Genomic DNA, 15788 nt, shown 5'->3' on the forward strand with positions numbered 1-15788 from the left:
ATTGCTATTTTTAGGGAATAGAGTTAGGAAGCTATGTACTGGGCAACCTACTTCTCAGGTGCCATATTAGAAATAGTTGTGTTTGTGTTTGAAAACATTGCATTAATCTATCTGTTCCTACCTGTAAAAACTAGCAGCAAGTATCAGCACCATGGGCTGGCTGGTTTTTGTAGTATATGACTTCTCCAGAACAGAGCAGCTGCTTTTTCTTGGTTTTGTTACATGCAAATTTTGAGCCTCTACTGCACTGATCTGCAGTGGTGTATAACCCATGTACATCCCTTACCTGCTCTTGTTTTCATCTGAGACACTGCTCTGAACCATTTAATACATCTTTGCACCAAATAGGTAGTCTAAAGTAAATTCCTTTGGGAACCAATTTTGAGGAAGGGAGCCCACCACACCACATATTTTCTTTCTGCAGGCAGCTCCCTGCTGAGGGCAGCAGTCCTGCCCACCTCGGGGCACTTTGGGGTGCAGCCTCCCCGCCTGCTCTGCTGGTGGGACAGACGGATGATATCTGCAGCAAGTCAGCACGGGGACCATGAGAGGAGGGTGGTAGCATTCCTTTCTGCTGTCCTGGGGATCAAGGAGCTGCACAGAATAATAGAAACAGGATGCAATCCAGGTATAAAAAGAGGCAGTAACATCCAGAATCTCTTACCTGCCAGTTCTGAGACTGCAAAGTGTGAAGGAGGGACATATATCCCCCAGGATATAATCAGTAAGGGTGCACATGTCAAAAGGTGGTTAAAATCAGCATAAACGTTTTCCTTTTCCATTTCTTATATTGAAACTTGTTCCTTAAACAATGAAAATTTCCATTTTCTACAGTTTGAGGAAATGCATTGCAAAAATTGACCTGCCCATGGGAGAAACTCTCTGCCATTAGTGGTTTTTTTTCTTTGATTTTCAGTAACTGCAGTTCATAAAAAGTATCAAAAATAAAAAATTTCTCATGGTAACTTTAGCAAAAACATATGGAACATGTACCACTGTACTTTGGACAGACAACCAAGACATTGCACATTCCATCACTGTTATTCAGTGAATATGATTCAGAAAATCAGGGGAAGTGAGCTTTTCTGTTTTTCTGAGTAATTTCTGTCTTGGAAGCTGGCTTTTCTGCTTCTTCATCAAACAGTAAAACTCTGAAAATAACCAGATAATTTGCTTTCTATCACACCTCAGTACCCAGTGAGAGTTCCCACTGGGCCTACCATATCTTAATTTAAAATTGAAAAGCTCTCTCGTTTACCCATAATTTACATTGTAACGTGTGTGAAAAGCTTGAAATCCCAGAGGGCAATGCCATATCTCCTGTCAGTTTGGATAGTTCTCACAGATCTTGTGAGTCTCTGGGATTTTACACTGCAGGCCTGAAGGCAAACAGAACAAAAAAAACTTTTTTAAAAAGGGAGAAAAAAAGAAAACAGGGAAATCTCATTGTGTCTGCAACATAGGAACAGCAATGTCTGTTGTATAGGATTTTTGGATTTTTATTGACACCATGTAGACACATCAGACTTTGGATAAGCCTTCCTCTGCCCAGCACCAGAAAAGTCCCTCTATGGGAAATTTGAGTAATACTAGAGAGGCATTGCATGTGTACCAGAACAAAGAATTTAAATGGTCTCTACTGTCTCGCTTCTGCACTTTGGCAGATCAACAACAGAACTAACACCTTAAAATGACAAGTAGATGGAGTTTTAGATCTTCATCTTCCCCATTCTCCACACAATTTTATGATAAGTGAAGCCAAAGTGACAATAATGGAGATGGAAGAGAAAAACTGCCATGTCACTGTTAACAGTTCAGCTTCTCCCCTACTTCTTCATCCACATGGTTCAGAGGTGAAATGCAGTAACCACTTTTCTAACACAGTTAAGTCTATTCCATCTTTCTCCTCTATCTTTAGACGTTTCAAAAGCCGTGCTCATCAGGTCCTGGTGAAAACGGCTTGTCTTACAGGAATACATGCACTTAGAAGGCAGTTTTCAGGCCACCAGAAGATTTTAAACAGCATTTAGGCACAGGAATCTACAGGATGCTGAGGTGAGAAGTTGACAGGGCTTGTTGCCAGAGAAGTATATATCTCAGGAGTTCTGCACAGGACAGTAATTGGTCCTGCATCATTCAATATTTTTGTTGTTGGTCTGGAGTCATATAGGAAATAATTGCTGATACCGAGTACTGATGCTGAACAGCACTGGGGAAGTGGTCATTAAAGATGAAGAAAGGAAGACTCATATGCAGTGATGTGAATCATTTAGCAAGATATAGCCCTGAAATGAAACATTTTTGACACAGAAAAAAGAATGGAGATCCTGTATGCAACTGCTTCATGTTTGCTTTTAATTTTTATGTAACTAATTTTGCTTTGAAAAAATTGCTTCTTTCAATATAAACTCTCCATGAACTTGGTCCAGTTTCTCCAAATATTTGCAACCAAACAATTGGATATGAGGGAATGGTGTTATTACCATTCCTTTTTATCCACTGGCTTAGATACTTGCTCACTGCTTGAGAGACCAGGGATCAAACCTTTCTGCCTGAAGGGATCTGAACTCACATCTGCCACACACCAATAAAATACTAGCAGTCTGTTTGTGCTGCTATGCTCAGTGTAAACTATTTAAAATTCATTGAACCATCATATGAAAGAGTGAATTATTTCACTATGTAGCTTGATCTGCTGGGCACTGTCATAGGATGTTGGGCATTTTGACTCCAATTCCTGCTCCAGTGAATCTTTTAATATTAATATAAAACATCATATGACCAGCAAGACAGAGGAAGGACACCTCAGTATAGAATGATGCTATTTATACCAGCATGGTATGTATTTAGGGAAGCTTCTTGAGATACACTTGTTCAAATCTGCTCAAGTATAACAGAGAAATGAACATGAGCCTTTGGTCTTGCTGAGAATTTTGCTAACCCTTAGAAATTGGATAAAAGAAATCAATGACTAAATTATCATTAGTTCTACCTCCTCATTTTATTATTTGTCCTTTAAGTGTCTGAAAATCAAATATTCTGTTCATGTCCAATGTAATGCTTCAGTAAACATAAGACTATTTTTCACTTGTTTTCTAATTTGGCAAAGACAAAACAAACCAAAAAAGAAAATTTGTTTGAACTAAATTAATTTTTATTGATTGCTTTATCCAGCTGGTGAAGAAAAAACAAATGTTCAGTGATCTTTAATTGGATCCATTTTAGGGTGTAAGATTCTTAGCACTGGATTCAATCGTCACCTGAAAATTTTATCAAGCCTTTAATGTGCACTTACTGAAGTCTGAATAATTGCTTTGGTGGTGACTGAAAACTTATTATGTGATTTTAATTACTGACAATAAATCTATGTTCCCTGAAGCTATAACTGTGCAAATTTCTATTTAGTATTTAGTGCCCATTTCCCTCTTTTTTTTTTTTTTTTTTTTTTTTTTTTTTTTTTTTTGGGGTAAAGGAAAATTGACTAGCATGAGTTTTTCTTCTACTGGTAAAAATACATATATTTCATTGTGGGGTTTACTTTGATTTACCTTACATAAGCAAGAAGAGTACCTAAGAGCAGTGCATTACTCAATATCAGTTTAAGGAATAACCTGTGGCAATAGCTCTGTATTTGCTTGTTCAAAGCTTTGTTTTGAGCAAGCAGTTTCACTGGCTGGGTGGCTTCTTGCACAGTTGATTTTTGCAACTAAATACTGTAATATCAAAAGGAAGTTGCTCACTGTGACCTATCTGGGCAGGGGGAGGAAGGGAGATAAATAGTTTTTTTCAGTTTTAGATTCTGAAAAGCTTATCACCTTTACCAATTAGTCATCTAGAAATGAGGATGTTGCCAGGAAAAGGATGGGAAGGCTGGAAGTCATCATAAATCTCTCTGACAAAGTGATATGTGCTGTATGACTGTAAAGTAAATGTAAATGGAAAACAGTCTTAGATTTTTCTCAGTTCTACTTCAAGTCAGTCTGCTGTAAATGAAATCAGAGCCCAAGATAACCCAACTCTTTCCCTACGCCATACCCTTGTTGCCACTTTTTCTTTCACCCCTGTATTCTGCAACCACTTTCACAAGTACCTGACTGAATTCAGTGTGACCACTCTCGCCTAAATTCCCTGCTTTTGTAATCCTCAGCTAAAACAGGATGAGGAGATCATACAAGTAACTCCCTTTGCAGTACTATCTCACTGCCTTGAAATAACATATCCAAATCTTCTGTCTAAGCTGATTTCTGGTAGTTATTTGACATGTTCATTTTTCTTAAGATTATGTAGCATTTAGACCTACCAAGCAATTCATTTAATCTGAGCAAGCTTCACTGTTCTCACTGTAGTTAATGAGGGATAGTAGCAGTAAAAAAGTCTTTCCACTTGGACACTTTCTCTGGGCTATGATCATAAAGAGGATCTAGCTGATTTGCTTAGACCTTTCAATAACCAGTACTAGTTGAGCTGAATTTCATATGGCATCTGAATTAATTATGCTTATTTCTTATCAGAATTATGGTTTAGAAATTTTACTGCTCTTCAGGCTTCATGATCTGGCCATTTTTATGTTCCTATGTATTCATGAAAATATTTCACTAATACCTGGCATGGCTACATTTAAAATGATGTGCAGCACAAAACATTTGATTGTACGGATAAGGATAATTTAAACAATTCCAAAGGCCGTAACTTATTCTTTCTCTCCAGTGGATTACTTGTGTAGTAATGAATGAATAAATGATAGAAGGAACACAAGGATGTTTAATTTTTCCATACTGGGGAATCTCTATTGTCAGTTTGATATGTCTTGCACCTTTGTTTATATCAAATCAACATATAAAATCTGTTGAAAGGTGAAAATAGATCGAAGGCCACTTTGGCTTAGGAGTCTCATCAACATCATCATCTTCATTTCGTTATAGAGAAGACTTTGACGAGCAGGAAAATGCAAAGTCCTATTAAGAGTTTTGAGGAGTTTTGAAGTGTTGCAAAAGGCAGTCCTGGAATCACTAAGATTCATCCCTTGTCAGTACTATTTTCCCTTTCCAAAGAATGATTACTTAAAAACCCTTCTATCGTAAAAGTTGCAGTTACTGAGGTTCCTTTCTTGTGAGCAGCAGAAGAGAAAGAAAATTGATGAAGAATCAAGATAAATATGCAGGAAACTATTCTGCAGATTCTGATCTTTCTGTATTAATGGGCAACTTTTTAGAGGATACTTTATATACTGTATTGGCATATAGTTTTTCATTTGTACTTTTACTGGCTGTAACTTCACAGTTTTTCCAGTTTCACCTCACTGACTTTTCATTTCCAGCTCTTGCAGCTGAGCTTATTTGAGAGTAAGAGAGGAGGAAAGAGAAAAGACAGTGTAGAAAGAAATCAGCCTGTGAGAAAGTGCAGGAACATAATCTGAAAATATGATCCAAACTGTCACCATGATTAATATTTCTGGCCTTCCTCTCATCTTCTACTCATGAAAGCTCCTTTTGCCTGTGGTCTTGGAACTAGGAATATCACTTATTCTTGATTTTCCTTTACCTCCAGGTCTTTTCCCCTTTTGCTCCATCCTTCCAAAATTTTGCTCGTTCCTTTTCGCTCTTATACTCTCCCCCTTTCCCTTTCCGTTACCCACAGGCTATCCTGGTAAATTTGTTCTTCAACACCATCATCCAAGAGGAAGGTGGATTGAGTTAACCACTCACTATCAGCAGAGACTCCCTGCTCAGCTCAGCAGAGCTCAGATGAAGACTTCCCTGCTTATGCACAAACCCCACACACTTTCCCAGACACCATTTCTGCAGAAAGTTGACCCTGAAAGTCTCACCCTGCACTGAGTGAATGTACTCTCATCAACCAAAATACACTCAAGACTAAACACAAAGCTGAACAGAGACTTGTGGGGTTAAATCTAATTTCTCTAATTTCTATCTAACTAATTCTACTTTGGTGAATAAGGAAGATGATAGAGAAAGAAAGATTCCAATCAAATGTAAGTAATTTGCAGATCTGCTCTACAGATAAAACCCAAATGAGTTTTATGGAAAAACAATAGCAAAGTTCAGACCTGCTCTAATCACAGTACAAGAATATAGAATAGTTTGAGGGAATATTTCCTAAAGTAAATTTTTAATTTTGGTTGGTTGTAACCAACCAAATTTAATTTTAGAATGATATAGCAGAGCTTGGACATAAAGGAAACTCAGTTGATTATTGCATTCCAAACAGCAGAGTGAAGAAAGGCATCTGAAGGATTTACTTTTTAAATTTACTACTTTTCATTTTCTTAAGTTATTTCAATATTTAAAGCATGAAACTCAGCAATATGCCAGTCTGTCCTCCATCAGCAGTTGTACCCTAATATAATTTCTGATCAAGCACGCTGAAACACAGCTAAAAATGTGAATGATCCAAAAATTTCATCTACTTGCATCCATAATTAGTAGGTTAGGAATAAATGTCTTAAAATAATTCAACCTATAGCTAGATATAAACATTTATCAGAATTGAGTATTGCTACCAATCACTACAGGGGACTAAGAAAAAGAAAGGTGGAACAACATACCTAAAGGACAGAAATGATGATAAAAATAAACTTCTGTTGGTACTGTGTGCTTCACACAATCAATTTTTGCTTCGTCTCCAGGGAATTTTCTTCTTGAAAAATCTGAAGTGTAGCAAGTGCTAGGTTATGTCCTACAGCTGAATCACCTGTGTCACCAATTCATCACATCTGGAAGACTGTTACACAGTTCATATCACTTATTTGCTTGCTAAAGTAGCTAAACCCCAAGTTTTTACTTGAAGGGATTACCTACAGATGTTCCCTCTGATACAAAACCCGTATGTGTTCCCCAGAAGCCATCTCATCACTTAAACACGGCTGTATCGAAAGCTGTGCAGTGAAACCCAAGTGCTCAGCAGTAGACTGTCACATCATTCTGGCTGGAAAAAATGCTACCAGCTGTGCTGAATAAGACTGAAACTGAATACTAGGTAGTAGAAGAAAACAGGAATAGCTTTTTCCTTTTTTGTTGGGTTGGGTTTTTTTTTTTTGGGGGGGGGTTGTTTGTTTTTCTTTTTTTCCTAGAAGTCCAGCCAAAATAAATTTCTTAGATCTCTCTATATTAAAGAGCTTTCCTTGACACTAGAACAACAAATAACAGGACTGATTCCATAATGTACTATTTTTCTTGTGTTCCAGGAAGATACTCTATTCCGTGAAATCATGGCACAGTTCATCCAGCACATCCATCTGTCTCCATACTTCGGTGACCAAGTCGGGACACTGAACTTAGCTCTAGCTGGCATCCTCTGACAGGGTGGGAGCCAGCAGAAGATGCCCCATTGTCTGCAGAGCCATTTCTGTTTCAGACTTTTAAGTCAGGAGGAGAAAATTAGGGATAGGATTCTATTTGAATAGTTCATGTCTTGACTTTCTGTATGGCTTCAGTTAGGTCTGGATGAGAGGAAGCAGAGAAGCTGTTTTCCAACCCTCCTCAAATAACTGTCCAAATTCTTGCCTAGTTAATGGAGAAAAAGTTTAGCTACAGAAAGTCCAGTCTGCCTTGTTGACATGGTGCTTAGGGACATGGTTTTGTGGTGGAGCTAAGTGTTAGGTTTATGGTTGGCCTTGATTATCTTAAAGATCAATTCCATCCCAAATGAATATGTGATTCTATGAAAAGGATCTCCCTTCTCCAATGAGTTACACAACAGAAGAGAGCAAGTCCTTTTGCTTAGATTTGCAGACTACCACTCTCACTAAGAGTACAAGTAATTAAAATGGAAATACTAGATACCTTCATCTGCCCATTTCAAGGGCTCTGTTACAAAGGTAAATGGAAAAGGGCAAAGGGGATGATAGTAGCACTTGAAAGACATATTACTTGAAGTCTCTCCAAGGAAAAAATATCTTCAGTCAGTCTGAGGAAAATTGTGTCCATGTGTTTCCAGCTCCACATGAACATCTTCCCCTCTGAGGCACAGGTTACTCAGGGTGAAAGCAATCATTCCCTGCATCCCTCAAGAGGCAGGGAGGATCACATGCCATGACAGCAAAATTCCAGAGAGGGGAGGGACACAAACTCTGTCCTAGGGAAAGTGTATATGGTTACAGAACGTTAATAATTTTTTTAGGGAAAAAACCAAACCTTTTTTATAAGTAAGAATAATCTTTGTAAAGGAAGGAAAATCCTCCTTTCAGCTTCCCCATCCCTCTCCAGTTGAGTCTTAAACTAGCATTGATTTACCTCTTAGCTGGCCTCCCTTTGTCCTGACATTGCCAGGTTTTTCAGTATACATAAAAAGATGAGAGAAATATGTAAAGTGTAGGAAAAAGGAACTTCAGCCTGTAAAATCTGCCTGGCAGAAACAGCCTTGAAACAAACTTCAGGGAAGTAGAAGAGTACCTGTGGTACATCCGGGCTAGGGCAGAGGAAAGAAGTTGTGAATGGTTTGCTTCACACTAGTGCTGACACCTCTGGCCAAAATAGATCTGAAGGGGGGGCCTCTTTTTTAGCAGGTTACCCATCTTTTCACTTTGAGTATGCAGCCTCATGCATGTTTGGTTATAAATGGATGCCCATGTTTGTATCTTCTATTCTAGGCCTCTTGACTGGTTATTCGAAATGAATGTGTTCGTGGTTGTCATAACTACTGGAAGCAAAATATCCACTGACACCAAAAATCTTTTAGAACTTACAGAGCAGGAAATCGCAGCACTTCACACTTTCTCACTAAACCATAATGAATGAAAAAGTAATAGTCCTTTAAATATGTGCAAAAACCAAGTGTGCACACTACAGAAGTGAAAACTCTCTCCATTAATATGATATTCAATTTTCTCTCTCCTTTGGTTAGCTGAAATTACCATCCACTTGGCTTTCCTGTTGAGATAAATAATAATCCTGGTGTTCACCAGTTATTCACCAATGCAATGTTAAGGGAGACCTGCAGGCCAAAGAAAACTGGAAAAAAGCCTCTCTTTCTGTGAAGAAAAAAGAAGAAAAGAGTCTAAATGGCCCTAAATAGAACTAAAAAGAATTTACAAGAGAAGAAGCTTTTGAGCTGCTTTTATTCAGCATGCCGAGACAATTGGGAACTGTAAGTTTCAGCTGCCCTTGGATTACAGCCCTTGGCTCTGCTGCCATGCAAGAAGATGAGGTAGTCTTATGCCAGTAAGGTTAAAAATGTCAGTTCAATTACTTGTGCCTTAATGATTTCTGATCCATGATCTATAGGCCTAAAATGCTCCATACTGCATGTTTCTTCCCCTATCCTTTGCTTTCTCCTCGGGGGCTGGTTACTTGGGGGCTGGAGGGGGAAGAGGGGGGAATTATACAGATAGGCTGGCAGATGAAAAGAAGAAAACTTAAGGGGCATGAAAACAAATCACGGTGGTCTTATCAAGCCATGTCCATGTTTTTCCTTTGGAAAACATGAATCCCACATAACATGTAAACAGAGAAGTGAAGCCAATGAATTAAAATTGCACAGAATATATTAATATTCTGGTCTGAAGACAGCAAAGGCACATGTGAATGCACATGGGTTTCAGATTAAATGCAACAGAAAATCAAGGAACAAGGACATTTCAAGAACTTCCAGGTTTGAAATGCTCATCCAAACTTTCCCAAACTCTTCAGTCCCATGCACATTCCGCTCTTGGATGCTGTGAAAAAAAAGCACACCTTAGATGATGTGCTTTTTTCTGAGAAGGTTATGAGATCTGCTTTTCCTTCCATATACAGATGGTGGAAATACTGGTCATTCCTATCCTGGCAAACCAAATCCAGAAGAGTGCCATCACCCTTTCTTGCTTCTTTAATATGATGATGAAGGGTCCCCATAAAGGTTTCTTCTGCCACTTAGATTATAGCTTTACTACCATAACCTAAATCCAGATTCTGTTAATCTGACATCATGCTTCTTTCTCTTATCTGCCAATCAGTAAACGTCTTAATACACCCCCAGATTTTTTAATCATGCTCTTTTGTCAATATCATGCAGTAAGTATTCTTACTAAGTTAGGGTGACTGTTCCTCACTGAATAATGTGAGCAGATGAGATACTTGAGGTATCAAGCAGCTTGTATCTACTGGGTTCTAGAAGATGAACTTTTCAGTTCCTTCCAGTAAAGAAGAGTTGTATTTCAGCTTGTTCATTGGAAAACAAATACTCCAACCAGTAGCTGAGTAAAACAATAGTTGAGCAAAACTAGTTTGCCAGTAGCTTAATAAAATACTTATGCTCCCTCAGTAATGATAAATCCAGATTTGTCTCTATTGCCTATGTGAGAAGTGCTTGGGAACAAAACACTGAGGGGCAGACCTGGCTGAACAGAGTATTTCATCCAGCAGGAATTAGTAGATTTCTGTATTTCTCACTTTTTTTGGCAAGGAAAAAAAGAATTTATTTTCTCTATTCAATTAGAATGGAATTCTTCACTTTCTCTTCTCCATTTAAATGCAAAAAATTCACATGGAAGGTATTATTTAATGGGATTATAATATTAAATAAAGAACTTTTTTAAAAACATACCCAGGGGTAAGAAATACCAGTCAGGCGTAAGTTAAGTCCTGTACAAACACATCTGGGGGAAGGGGAAGGAACATAGTCTGTGAGGACTTGAAGTGAGGATTTGAAGAAGCTATGAGCAGCGTAAGACTGAAGTGAGGTGGTGTGGGATTGTGTACATTCCTGAGCATTGTGTAAATAGTCTGAGAAAGGACAGAAATGGCATAAGATTCTGAAGAAGGAGCAGTTACCAAAAGCAGATGTAAGGAAGAACCAAGACAAAGACATAAAGGTTTTCAATGGGTTGATGACTTTATTACAGACACTAATTTGTGTTTTGGTAGAATAAGATGGCCACCCATTTCAATATTTTCAATGTGTGTGAACATAACCTTGTAACATTTAGCTATGACAAATAGCTACTTTCCTCACATTATACATTGCCATTTGCTAATTCAACACAAAAGGCAGGTTCTTTAATTTTTTAAATTAAATTTTAAATTCCATATCAGTTATTTTATTATTTATCACAAACTGTAAGATCCTCTTCTGAAGTACCACTGTTTAATTGATACTCCAAAAGCCATATCAGCCTATTGACTCTCGTAGTATTCCCATGTGAAATTTTCAGGAAGAACAATTCATCTGCTGAGATACTGTATGAGACAGATGATCACACAAATGACCAGAGTTAGAAAATAATTCTCAGTTAAACTTTGCCCTGAATGCAATTCTTCTTCTTAAGTCTCTTCTGATTTCCTTTCATCCCCCAGCTTTACGAGACACTCGAGCAGTATGATTATGTGTACTGATGTACAGTTTTAAAGCTCAGCGGAGTCATGGGACTCTAGCTGAAGTGGGCATTGGATCAGGATTCACATGGGTCAGCATAACATCACCAAGGGATTCTTTACTTATATGCAGACTCCTACCTCGTGATCTGCCAAGAGAAGTGAAGAATAGCACTTATGGGGTAAAGCTTTCCCTGCTAAGGAGATTAATACTTCTGTAGACCATGGTGCTAATAACAGCAAGGTTGTGCATTCAGTCCCTGTATGAGTTATTTACTTAAGAGCTGGACTTGATGATTCTTGTGGGTCCCTTCCATCTCAAAATATTCTGTGAATCTGTTGAGACTTTATTTTTAATGGATGGGGTACGTCTAATCCATCATAAATAACATGGAGCAAACGTCCTTACAACGCTCAGTTAACAGTCTTTCCCCTCTGTTGCAAAGGTTTGTTGTATGCGTCTGTCCCAAAGTGGAGATGGAACATATCCAAAGCTCTTAATGGTGCTGGAAAGGCTCTGGGACTGACTGGTGGGCCGCACACCGTAGCTATGCGTAAAAGAGGGTGTAGGCTGACAGCTATAGGAATGGCATCTGATAAGCCATAAATGTTTCTATTCTTTCTTGTTTTCAAATTGTTCCTTAGTCTCAAGATGGTTGTATGCTCTTGCTTCTGGGAGTGCATGATGCTCTCTGTCAACTGTAAAACTGGCCCAACTTGCTGCCCTCAAAGAACGGGCAGTCCAAACAGATAAAAAGGAGGTAAAGTTCCTGGCCAGAAATCACCAGAAGGCTGGTCACAGGATTCACATTGTCTCAATCCTACACCACTGCCCAATACATTGTACAGCTTTGTCTTTCAACATTTATGCTCCCAAATCTTCAACATTTAAAAAAAAATGCTGTTCAGCCAACAAATTACCAAAGTGCAGGCTGCACGATCCTTAGTGCCTTTACATACACTTCCCTCTAGTGTTAAAAGGTAGCAACTCAACATGGTCCCTGGAGCTATGAGCTTGCCTTTGATTGTCACACTTACTGTGAATATCAGATTGCCTCTGCAGTAAAATAACATCAAAATAAATAGTGCCTTAAGTATCTGAGGAAAAAAAAGATTTTGTCATTTTCTGTCCTTCCAGAGATACTGCAAGTCATGAGAAAAATCACAAAGTCAAGGTAAAAGATTCAGAGCCATAACATATTCATTAAATTCTGTCAGCATTTGTGCTCTACTACACCTGTGTGTTAATACTGGTCCTGACTTTCAATCATTACCTAAGACAGCACTGCTGATATGAAGAGTATTCCAAAGTAGAATATGTTTTTGTCTGGATGTGTGAAAGGACATACTGAAAAGTAATTCCCTTCAGCATAATAACTTTGGCAAGCTAAATTCAGAGGGCACACTTTGCAAGTCTTTTATTCTAGCCATGATCAAGGAGGTCACTGAGTTTATTAAGCCATATAGTGTTTTAAAATTTGAAATACTGTGGGATAGTCATGCTAAACTATAAACATGAAGAAAAAAATCCTTGTTAGCCAGATTACACGTTTAGAGAAACTTGAATATTGTGCATAGAGCAATTAAGCTAAAGGAGCATCCATCTGAAAGAAGACAAATCTTCTAGTGGGTTAGCAAAATTCATTCAACAAGACCAAAACTTTCACAATATATATTAAGAAAGAAGTCTTTGTGCCTGAACAAGTGGGTATATTTTGGCTGGTCACTTCCTAAAGCCATTTCTACTTGGGAACCATATTTCAATTAACTAACATGGGAAAGGTATCACCTTAGCTACTCTAAACACTATCTTGATGCAGCTTGTCCTATCTTTTTATGTACTAATAAAAAAGAAAAAAAAGTTCTAGATAAACCCTTTAAAAACTGTCCATGGGTGCCTTTGTAAGCAATATGAGGGATCCTGAAATTCGCCATAGTAACATCAGTATGAATTTTCCAGTGTTCTCTTGCTTCTTTCTAAATAATCTTTTCAGCTCCTATTTGGGTCCCACATCGTCTTGCATCCCTGCAGACGAAGGTGCTGATGCAAATGAATGCAAACTGCTACTGTTCTGATTAGCTGGTGCTTGCTCCAGTTACCTCATAAACGCCCAAAGGAGACCAAAAGCACAAGAGATTTAGCTTCCCTATTCACAGGGCTGTGCTATGTTATATTCTGGAACCTGCACACAACAGATGATTAACACAGTCACAGAAAATGTCTTCTGGGATTCATTTAATGAATAAATCTATGGCCCTGCGATTCTCCCTGCTCAGATGTGCTTGATGCAGCTTTAACATTTTGGGAAGTCACTTACGTACCATTTATTTGGTTCACAGTTCCAGTTGGGCAATGAAACACACAGGATCAGGTCCCATGTTTAGATTATTTACCTTTTGAAAAGCTGAAATAGAAAACAACTTAACATGGATGTTCTAAAGAAAGACTGACCAACCTTTCTTGGACTGCTAAGTTCTTGCAAAAAATTTAATTCAGAAAAACTGAATCTGCTAGGATTGAATTAAGTAAATAATTTTGTCTATAAAAATGAGAGAAGGGAGTTGAAATACTCCTTTTTAAGGATTCCTGAGTTAAATATGTTGACACCAACATGCATCACAGTCGGATTCCTTTAAAAAAAAAAAGCCAAAAGCTGAAACCGTGTTATCTCCCTGTCACTTTTCCAGGTTTTTCCTTTGATCTCAGAGCCAAAATGCAATCCAGAGCTGTAACTACACAGCTCCTCCTGTTTCTCACTTTCCTCTTTTTATGTGGCCCTCTACACTTCTTTTGGTATCTCCAAACAGGTAGTCTGCAGTTTTTGTTTGTGTGAATTAAAAAATAAAAAATTCTCTTGAATTCTGCAATTGCAGAATGCTGCTTAGAGAAAGGTGGCAGAACTAGAAAGACTTGTAAGAGACATTTATACTTTCATATGCATATTTATACATGAAAGTGGAAAGGAAGTAGTTGACTAATGTAGGAGTTGAATGAAGATGAAGATGTTCCCTTCTCAGCCACTTTTATGAATGATGTCTAAAAATGATGCTATCATTTTATAGTTCTGTCTCCTTATGCAAATTGTGTGGCATTTTACTTCTTGAGTAATTATCTTCAGGGAGGTATAACTTAAAATAAAACACTCAGCAATATGACCCAAAGAAAACTTAGTGACCCACTGCATATACACATTAACAGTCTGCCAAGAAAACTCCCATTGGTAAATCTCCTGCAGAGTTGAAGTCTCTAATTTTAAGTTTAGTAATTAATCAAAAGCAATTTGTGTGGGATTCATCCATACTAACTGAAGTCCTTTAATAGTTGTGTATTGAAGCCTTGCTACTCTCCCTTTGCTCTGTGTGGTCAATAGAGGGAAAGATCTTCAGGAGATGATTCCTGTGTCCTGTCTTCCTTATGAGGGTTGGATAAAATTACTTTCTGGAGGTTAATATTTCTCTACACTGAATGTAAAAATATTCAAGGGTAAAAAATTCAGATATGGAAGTCTAATTGTTAGATGGCTACTTTAGGGCCAAGGAATCCTTTCATTAGCTCAGCATGACAGTGGTTGTCTGAGCCAGGGGACAGAGTAATCAGAAAGGCAGCATCTCTTCCTTGAGATGCACCAGTGAGTTTGTGCATTATACAAGTGGTCAGTCTACCTGGGGAGTTAAGTCACAACAGACCACATAAATCCAAAGTAAATAAATAAATAAATAAATAAAAGAAAAATTCCACTGACAAGGTGTTTTTGATGGCTAGGGTTACCATCTAGTTAACTTGCTGGTTTTTGCTTGTGGGTTTTGGAAGAGGGGATAAACTATTGGTTTTTAACAATCTAAAAATGAGTTTGAATAGAAACAAATATAGAAAAAATCTTTTCACAATGCTCTGCTTGTGATGTGAGTGGGAAAAGCTTGTTTTCTTTTCTGTTCATCCAAACTGAGGAGCAGAGAACATTGCCCTGTTAATATAATTACTATTCAGATCTTCTTTTCCAGTTAACCATAAAAGTTTTGGCCTTCACTGTAGCTGCCTGACTTTTACATGTTGTACTCTGAATGTTTAATTTGTGAACTGCTGCACATAATTGAGGTCATCAAAACTCCAAAATACATTTGATGTATCTCAGAAAAGCCGGGGTTTTATCCCTTTTTTTTTTAAATTGCGTTCAGGAGAGGTTCAGAGAAGCAAGCTGTCAGTCTGTTTTCATCAAACTTGTTCAGATCATGTCTGCAGCTGCATTTTGCTTGAGACATTAGTATGCCAAAAGTAAGGGAATCATCTGTGTAACAGGGTAAAAAAGTAGGTCAATATACAAAGACATCCTCTCAGTGACAGTTTTATGTCTTAAAGCAGTAGAGCATCCCAGGCTACTTGTGTTTTGAATTCTAATACTGAATTTTCAAGTAAAGATATGAAATTAATATATGATCCTTTAGCATTTGGTAGTAAGTTTTCTTCATTTAAATCTGTCC

Source organism: Corvus cornix, chromosome 1A, assembly GCF_000738735.6.
Source record: "Corvus cornix cornix isolate S_Up_H32 chromosome 1A, ASM73873v5, whole genome shotgun sequence".
NCBI lineage: Eukaryota > Metazoa > Chordata > Aves > Passeriformes > Corvidae > Corvus > Corvus cornix.